We start from the raw sequence: 9379 nt of genomic DNA on the forward strand, positions 1-9379 counted from the left end.
ACATAGTCGGTTCTTGAGCTCATTAAATGCAACTTCACACTCTCCATCCCATGTGAATTTTCTCTTCTCTTCGGTGAGTCTGTGAAGAGGTTTTGCAATATCCGCGAAATTTTTCACGAATCTTCGGTAGTAAGAACATAAGCCTAAGAAAGCACGGACTTCAGTTTTATCTTTAGGTACTGGCCATTCCTTCACCGCAACTATCTTCTCGGGATCTGTTCGAACTCCGTCCTGCGATATAATGTGACCCAAGTAGCTCACTTCTCTTTTAAAAAATAAACATTTCTTTGGACTTAATTTCAGGTTGGCTTTATGGAGTCTGGTGAGCACCCGTTGCAGATTCCGTATATGATCTTCAAAATTTCTCCCAATGATGACTACATCATCCAAGTACACTAAGCAGGCTTGTCCTATCAGTCCTGACAGTACTTTCTCCATTAGTCTTTCAAAGGTAGCAGGCGCATTGCAAAGCCCAAACGGCATAACTTTAAACTGCCATAGTCCTTTTCCAGTTGAGAACGCTGTCTTCTCTTTATGACTTGGGTCTATCTCCACCTGCCAGTACCCACTTTTCAAGTCTAAAGTTGTAAACCATTTTGCCCCACTTAAGGTATCCAAGGTGTCATCTATTCTAGGTAAGGGATAACTGTCCTTCTTTGTGATATCGTTAAGACGACGGTAGTCGACGCAGAACCTTAAACTGTTATCCTTTTTCTTGACTAAAACTACTGGAGAGCACCAAGGGCTGGAAGATGATTCAATGACATTATGATTTGACATTTCCGCAATCATCTTGTCTATATTCTTTTCATATGCGACAGGTACTCGTCGCGGTCGCAAACGTATCGGTGCTTCGGTTCCAGTCTCAATTCGATGTTTAACTACACCTGTCCTGCCTAGATCTCCATCGTGTGTAGCAAACATGTCTGAAAATGACTTCAATAGTTCCTTTGCTTTCAACATTTCTTCTTTTGACAAGGTTACCTTACAGTCCTTTAATACTTCTTGAACTATATCTCGTTGTTTACTGACTGTACTATTTTCAGTGATGGATCTATAGACGTCATACCCACCCTTCAATGTATTACCTTTTAGAGAAACTACCTCATCTCTACACTTGAACGTGCCGTTCTTCAAGTCAATCTTACAGTTGTAATGCTTCATGAAGTCTAAACCGATAATACAGTCATCCACGATGTCAGCAATAACCACCTTATGTCTGTATGATCTTCCCCCAATCTTGAAGGTAGCGATACCTTCCCCTCGAACGGTTATGTGCTGACCAGTAGCTGTAAGGAGCTCTACATTTCCACCAGAAAGGCTTTTGTAAAATGACTTCAGAAGTTGGTATCTAATTACTGTCCGGGAAGCTCCAGTATCAAGGGTTAACTCACACCTACATCCGTTTACTTCTCCGTCGATAACAATGGTATTCCCATCCTGAGTTTGAGTGATCATAACTTTTGGGGCCTTCCTTACAGAACCGGCCAGCACCCGCCCCGTGGTCCTGGCTTCTACTCGTTTCCCTGCCGCTGTTCAGCGGCAGTCACACCCGCTGCTTCCGGATCCCCACGTCTAGTCTTTATTTCGCCTCTGAGATCTTTTTTAGGGCATGAAAACCTCATATGCCCTATTTCCCCACAGAGGTAACAGGTGGGTCCACGTTGGGTACTTGGTTTTTCCGTGACAGCCCTAATGCGGTTAGGTCGATGATCCTTGCAAAATGCTTCCACCTCCAACGCATGGGCAAGAGCATCCTTAAGTTCCTTATGGTGACCGAGGTTCACAGCCATTCGAATTTCACGGTCCCGAATACCGTCGACAAAAGCTTGAACCAGCATCTTGTCTGCAACATCTGGTGAGGATGCGTAGGCCTTCCTTACCAGCTTCTCTATTTCAAGTCCCCATTTTTGCAAACTTTCATTTGTCTGCTGTATTCTATCTTTCAATTGAGCCCTGTAAACGTGCTCTAAATGTGCGTCTCCATACCGTGATTCCAGGGCATCTAGCAGTTGCTTCAACGTCACCTTACCTTTCTTGGTATCTAATATGGAGAGGGCTTCGTCTCGCAATCCCAGAATAAGGGCGGTAACTGCTTGATCGTCAGTCCACCCGTTTGACTGTGCTACAGTCTCAAATTGAAGCTTGTACGCGCCCCAAGAAGATGTACCATCAAAGGGAGGCACTTTCACATTTCCAGGTGGTGCTACAGTCGTGACAACACCAGAGGTCTTCAGGCATTGGATTTCATTTTCTAATCCAAGGATACGTTTATCCTGCTTGGATAGCTTACAATCCATATTAGATTCCAAATTCTCGATCTTTTCATCTACCTGTATTTTCAGGTCACAAAGTTTTTCTCCTATTCGGCGAGCCTGCTCCTCTTGACGTCGTGCCTGCTCCTCTATCATGCGACGTGTCTGAGCCTGTTCTTCCATCATTTGGCGTGTATGTTCGTCTTGACGGCGTGCCTGTTCTTCTTGACGGCGTGCCTGTTCTTCCATCATTTGTTTTGTCTGTTCTTCCTGACGGCGTGCCTGTTCTTCTTGACGGCGTGCCTGTTCTTCTTGACGGCGTGCCTGTTCTTCCTGTCGGCATGCCTGTTCTTCTTGCCGGCGTGTCTGTTCTTCAATCATTTGGCGTGTCTGTTCTTCCTGACGGCGTGCCTGTTCTTCAATCATTTGGCGTGTCTGTTCTTCCTGACGGCGTGCCTGTTCTTCCTGACGGCGTGCCTGTTCTTCCTGACGGCGTGCCTGTTCTTCCATCATTTGTCGTGTCTGTTCTTCTTGACGGCGTGCCTGTGCTTCCATCATTTGCTGCAGAGCAAGGAGGATGTTGCCATCGTTACTTTCACCCATCCCGCGGTTCGCATCGAAACTTTGTCGCCGGGCGGCGTCGCGTGCTGATTGCGCCCTTGTCTGCACTCCCTCCGCAGCTGAAGACTCTGCCACAGACTCCTCTTGATTCTCCCTTGGAGTAATTGGCATGTTTCTATCCCACTTCTGACACCAAAATGTTACGAGCTAGGGGATCGGATAGAAAATGCCGTAGATTTCTTCAAGGGTTTATTTCTTGAAAAATCAATGAGGAATTTATGGGCACAAAATTAATTGCAGAGATTCACTAATAACACACAAAAACACAGTCACTAAATACTTCACTTATGCACACTTCACACAGTTCTTTATCACTTATATTCACTTTATTCGCACTTTATCGCTTCGGTGTTTCGCTCTTGTTATCGCATTCAAAACTAAGTGACTAGTCGCGTTTCGGCTCGCTTATATATCCCTGGGAATAATTCTAAACAATATTCGAGAACTTTCTAGGCGGGCTTGCTACTGAGTAGCGATTGCACAACTCTAGAACGTTCGCACTCTTTGTCTCTTTCGCACGTTGCTCCGTCCTTGTCGTACGGCGTTCTAGAGTGCTCGTCTAGTTTCGAGAAAGTTCTGATCTTCTCTCTCTCTCTCTCGTATCATTTCGTCCTTGTCTCACACCTAGAAAGTTCGGTCTAGAATATTCCTTCACCAAAGGGGTATAACTAGGCCTGAAAACGCCTGAAAACGGGTCTCCTGAAAACTGCACTACTCGACTACACATGTTCTGAAACCGACTGAAAAAAGGTTTCAGCTTCCTGAAAACTAGGGTAATATTATGAAAATTACAATTTTCTAATATGTGATTGACCCTCTCCTGAAACGGTCAGAAATCATATTACAGCTTGCTGAAAAGTTCTCTAACTAGTGGAAAAATCTAGAAACATTGCAGTCGACCCGTCTTCGTAACAATATGAATTATCCAAGAACAGGTTTTGCAGCCATCGGTCAATATTGCACTGGGTTTTAATCTACTAATAAACATTATGTAGCACTGAGTAAGGGGATAAGGGAAGAAACTAACCAGTCTTGATTACTAGGAACTAAGCTCAAATATTCCATGAAGTTCCTTCATCTCCGACTATCGACGTTACTGGAGGCTTGTCCTCTTAATTTTCGGTATGATCGGCATCTAATTAGAGTGAGCAAATTGTCATTATAAAATAAATCAGTGACGCTACGTCTGGGCCTCAGATTTTTGTATCTGTTTTATGATCATTTATCATTTCAATAGGCAAAGGCTGATCACCTACAGCCTAATGGGCCTGACGCACGCCGTCGAGTTATGGGTCTAAGGCAAGCCAATTTTCTCAATACGTTCGATTGAATGTAAAATCGCGCATAGCAAGAAAGTCCATTGATGCAAAGCCGGGGATCGAACCTACGACCTCAGGGATGAGAGTCGCACGCTGAAGCCACTAGGCTGATACTGCTCAAATTATCAGTATACCAATATACATAGTACATTTAATATTTCTTGCCTACTACTACTACTATACTAATTATAATCGCCATAACATTGCTACTTCGCATAAAAATCGATGGCATGTGTGGCCATCGCTTGGTTAAGATGGTCTCAGCAACTAAATTACCTTTTTTGTCATGTTAACGACACTGATACGTTATTTCAAGATTGTATTTATATAATTAATAAATATATTTCTTAAATTAGATTATTAATTATCTATTGTTTTTACAGATGTTCATTTAGTTTTGTTTGTTAGTCTGTGGAAAAGATACTAGTTTTGTTTGTCTATGATGTGTCAGTCATTTTTAACTTGAATACGAATTGTTTGTTGTGCGTACATTTTGGATTGATTATAAAAGAAATAAATAAAAGTGATTTTCAACTGAAATAACAAACTCTAAATGATATTCTTAAAATAAATATTCTTGCAATACATTTGAGTTTAACTCCCTTAGATTTATATCCATTAAATATAAAAAATAATCCGTATTTCACTTGGTCATCACGCGTGAACGTCTGGACCGATGTCGCTTATTTTTAAGAAAATTGCGCGGAAAATTAGAAAATTGAGAATACTTTTGTTACTATATACAATTTTATTTTCTGTGCATAGCGTCTTTACAATTCAAACATTCATTGTTTCATGTAACCTTATGGCGTTTGACATAACATTGACAGAATGCGTGCTACAAATATCGTCAAAGAGGATGTAAGAAGAATATCATTTAAAATAATTACTTCGATCGGAGTTATTATATTGATAAAACACATATAAAATAATTACAGTCGCTAAATATTTGTGGCATTAATCTTGAAAATCCCGGTTTTTCACATGGTTATATGTCGCCTGTTTCCATGTCGGAATACCAACAAAACTATTTATATACCTATTAATGTTAAAGCCGTTTATAATAAACACTTTGTTTCTGTAATATTTTTAGTTATTATACTAATTCAAGATGTTAAAGACAAGACATCGTCTGTCGGGTCCGCTAGTAATTAATAAATGTAAGTAATTTAATTAATAAAATGACGCATAGTAAACAAGAATTTTATAAGTTCATCTAAGCGCAAGTTTCTAATGAAAAATATTGACGGATTTGCAGTTGTAGAGCCACTGATTTTTAATTCAAATAACCACTCAAATATAAGTTTTCATTCTTAGTTGACAACAAATAAGACACGTCTTTGTTGTCTGAGGCGATGTCTGGAATAAGGATGGATGGAAAAATATAGCGTAAGATGGAATACATAATATATTCTTACAAAAAGGTTCAAACATGTACAAAAGGGAAAAAATTATTCAATTTTTTTAAAACCTAATTTGGATGTGTTGTGTGATGAGTAAAAGTGGTGGTATGTACGTGAGAGTGTGTATGTAGAGTGTGCTCATGATGCAGGTTATTTTGGGTTATGGATATTCATAATTTTTTTAACCATATTCCGCGGTAGCTTAAACGAGTCAAGGCTTAAATATTGGTCGTTGTAATAATGTTATAAAACATCATTTGTAAGTCTTACTTACTTAATGTCCTATAACCCGTAGATGGGCCAGAGGGCGTCCATAGTGTCTCCATCGCATTCGGTATTAAGCCTTGTATTTCAACGTACACGCGAATGTTAAATGCGCACATAGAAAGTCTATTGGTACAAAGCTGGGGATCGAATATAAGACTCCTGGGATGAGAGGCAACACTCCACAGTACTTATATAGAATATTTTGAACATATTTATATTTTGTTTTATCACCAGTATTGTAAACTAAGGTATATTCATAATTGTTACTTAATTTTGTTTTAATTTCACGAGACAAACACAAATAATCAAACTTTGAAATCAGTTGTCATTTAGTTTTAATAAATTTCTATATTTGTTTATTTTTTTTATCCCTTCGTGTATGTTATGTTTGCCTAACAAGTACAAATGTGCTTGTCACGTTAAAAATTGTATTGTTCTGATTTATTAAAAATATTTTGGATTTTTACAACTATCTTGATTTTTGCCTATTTAACACTAATAAGATATTCCATCAGAGCCGGATTAACAGGTCTGGAGGCCTCAAGGCAAATGAGGCCAAAAAATTCACTCAAGTTTTTCAATCTATAATTTATTGTGAAACTCACTAGACTCTTTTAGTATAAAACAAACATATAAAAATATACCAAAAGGAAACTTGTTTACAAGTGTTAACTAGTTGCAATTTAAAACACTTTTCTATGTCCCCTTTGTTGTGGGGGCCCCGGGGCTGTAGCCCCAGATGACTTCCCCTGAATCTGGCATTGAATTCCACTAGGCTATTCTGGAATTTCCTTCAACCAATTAACAAAACAGGTATTAAAATTGTAAGCTCACAGTATTGTACTGAAAACTAAGAATGTTAATGTTTTTATAGATAATGATCTGTAATGATTAATAATAAATATGTAGAATGTATATGTGTTTTATTTATCAACCCAAAATTTTAACTCCAACTATAAAAAAAATAGTTAAACCAATGATTAAGCTTTTAACAGATGGGCTGAAAAGTTTGTAGGCTAGCATAGAAAAAAATTCATACAAAATCTCTCAAACGAATTGTACGACAGTTATCAAAAATTCTATACATACACGTGTCTTTTGAAGCCGGGGCTAATTAACCACATATTTTTATACTAGTAGCGCCATCTGTGTATCAGCCTACGAACTTTTCTTAAACTGCATAGTTATAATAATAATATTAAAAATTTGATAAATAGAAAATAAAGACAAATTTAAGTTTGGTCCCTGTGGCAGTGTAACTTTAACACTGGCAGCATTTCCTCGCTGTATTGAGATACTTCCTAGTTGAGCGAAGAAAGCACCAGTTCTGGTCACTGGTACTTTCTACCAGGTGCCAACTTAAATCTTTAATTGGCGCCTCTGCACTTGAATCCCACAGCCCAAGAGTCTTTACTCCAAAGGGAACAAAATCGAAAGAAATGATTTTTACAAATTTTTGATCATGAAGCACTTAAGTACCTTCATACACATACTATTACATTAATATACTGTTAAAAATGACCACTTCTATATTTTATTTATTATAATATCCGCGATAGACGCCGCCTGATCGACATTATATTTGTTTAGAAAAACTTAAATAACTTGGTAGATTTACCTCTCTTAAAGAGGAACACAAGAAACACTTCAGTCCTTTTTTACGTTGGTGCAGTGAGGACCAACTTGGGTTGTAATGCTCCTCTAAACAGATCTCTATCTGCATTGAACGACGCTCTGAGTACATGCGAAGCAGATCCATTTAATGACAGTCTCCATGTCTTCAGACGAAGATGCTGCAGCCACTGTTGATCCGTTACCAATAGTGACAATTGTATAGTTGAAATATATTAAAATGTTAAATTGCACAATTGTATTTTTTTTTGTATTTTTTGGTCTAGTTTGTATTTTACTTTTAATGTTATTTTCTTTTTGTCATTAATGTCTCCCTCTAAATGTCATTGATGCACATGCATGTATCTTGTTTTTGTATGTCATGTGTTTTCTGTAAGTGTTTGTATGTGTTACGTTAGTATGCATTTTAAAATAAATTAAAAAAGATCAGGCAACACCTTAACTTACGTACTTTGTACAGTTACTTTATGCAGACCCAATTACAAGCCGACACATTTTCCACAAAATCTGCCAAATTAAGCCTTTCTGCGTACCACGATCGAGTCGCTCCAGCCGAACCTTGAATGAGCAGGTCATTTAGTAGATCAAAGGTCAAAGAACACGTATCAACTCGGAAAAGGATCGTCACCGTATCGCCGTTCACCTCGCCATCAACCAGGCGTCAACCTAACGTATGCACGTAAAGCGTATCAGCAGCTCCTGTACGTCAACTCGGCAACGGCTAGGCAACGCCGCGCTTACGGCTCGCGGACTGCTGTCTGACTGCTTGTGGTGATACGGTGATGATCCCTTTCCGAGTTGATAAGTATGCTTTGACCTTATACAGCCCCGGTCTCTATACGCCCAGGTTTGGCACCGTGTAGGCCGCCACTGAGACCTAAAATCCATTGTGCTCTCGTACCCACTTACTCTGGAAGTGATGCTGTTATAGCCGATATAATGTTCGATACAGTTCCCGAACAATTATACAAATTATCAACAACTTTCTACAAAACGGCAATCCAGCTGCGATGCTCTCCTGTTAGTTATAAAGATTTAATTGTTTCTGTGTATTGCGGATAAAAAAGTTTTTTTATTATTTAGGACCGACTCGTTTTGGTTAATATCGCACTGATAGAAGTTTTAAAATAACGTGCATAAAGATATTTGATGCTAACACATTCTTTAAAAAATTCTCCAAATAAAACCGAGTAGGTACTTAATCTAAATGATTTAGTTAAGATAAAATTAGAGCCCAGAGCAAAAGTGTTTTGCTCTTTTTGGTAAAAGCTTTCTTCATAGGTGTATGAACTTCCATTCATTAGCATTTGATGTTTATGGTAAATATTCATATCTTTATGACATCTTGTCCCTGTTAAGTGGAGTCTATTGGGCATCTAGTATGCCCCAGAAGAACATATAACAAATAATTTAAATTATGAGTTACATCTAGTGTTAAATATAAAATTAATTTGATTTTGAACACGAGTTATGTTTATAATATAGTTTGCGTTCAGATATATCCATTCAAGAACTTTAGGGTACCTATAATAATTTATATAAATCGTATCGTAGCTTTCTTAGTAACGTCATCTACCTTTTGATTTTTCAAATTTCTATGTATGTAAGAAACTCATGTTGAAATAAGGCAAGTGGTATTTATAGCAATGTGACAACTATCCAACAGATGTCATTATAATTAATAAAAATATTTTATTAATTTAGTTCTACTAATTTAGCTTGATTTTTCCACTAATGATTTTTTTCTTATTTTTTGACGCTAATAAATTTTGAAAATGTGGGTTTGACCAATACGGCTGAAAGGCTTATTTAACAAAATAATGGGAGAATTTTTTGGTAGCACGTTCCAAAGGTGCTTGGAAATTGTAACACTAAAGTGTCA

This window comes from Pieris brassicae, chromosome 2 (assembly GCF_905147105.1).
Source record: "Pieris brassicae chromosome 2, ilPieBrab1.1, whole genome shotgun sequence".
Lineage (NCBI taxonomy): Eukaryota > Metazoa > Arthropoda > Insecta > Lepidoptera > Pieridae > Pieris > Pieris brassicae.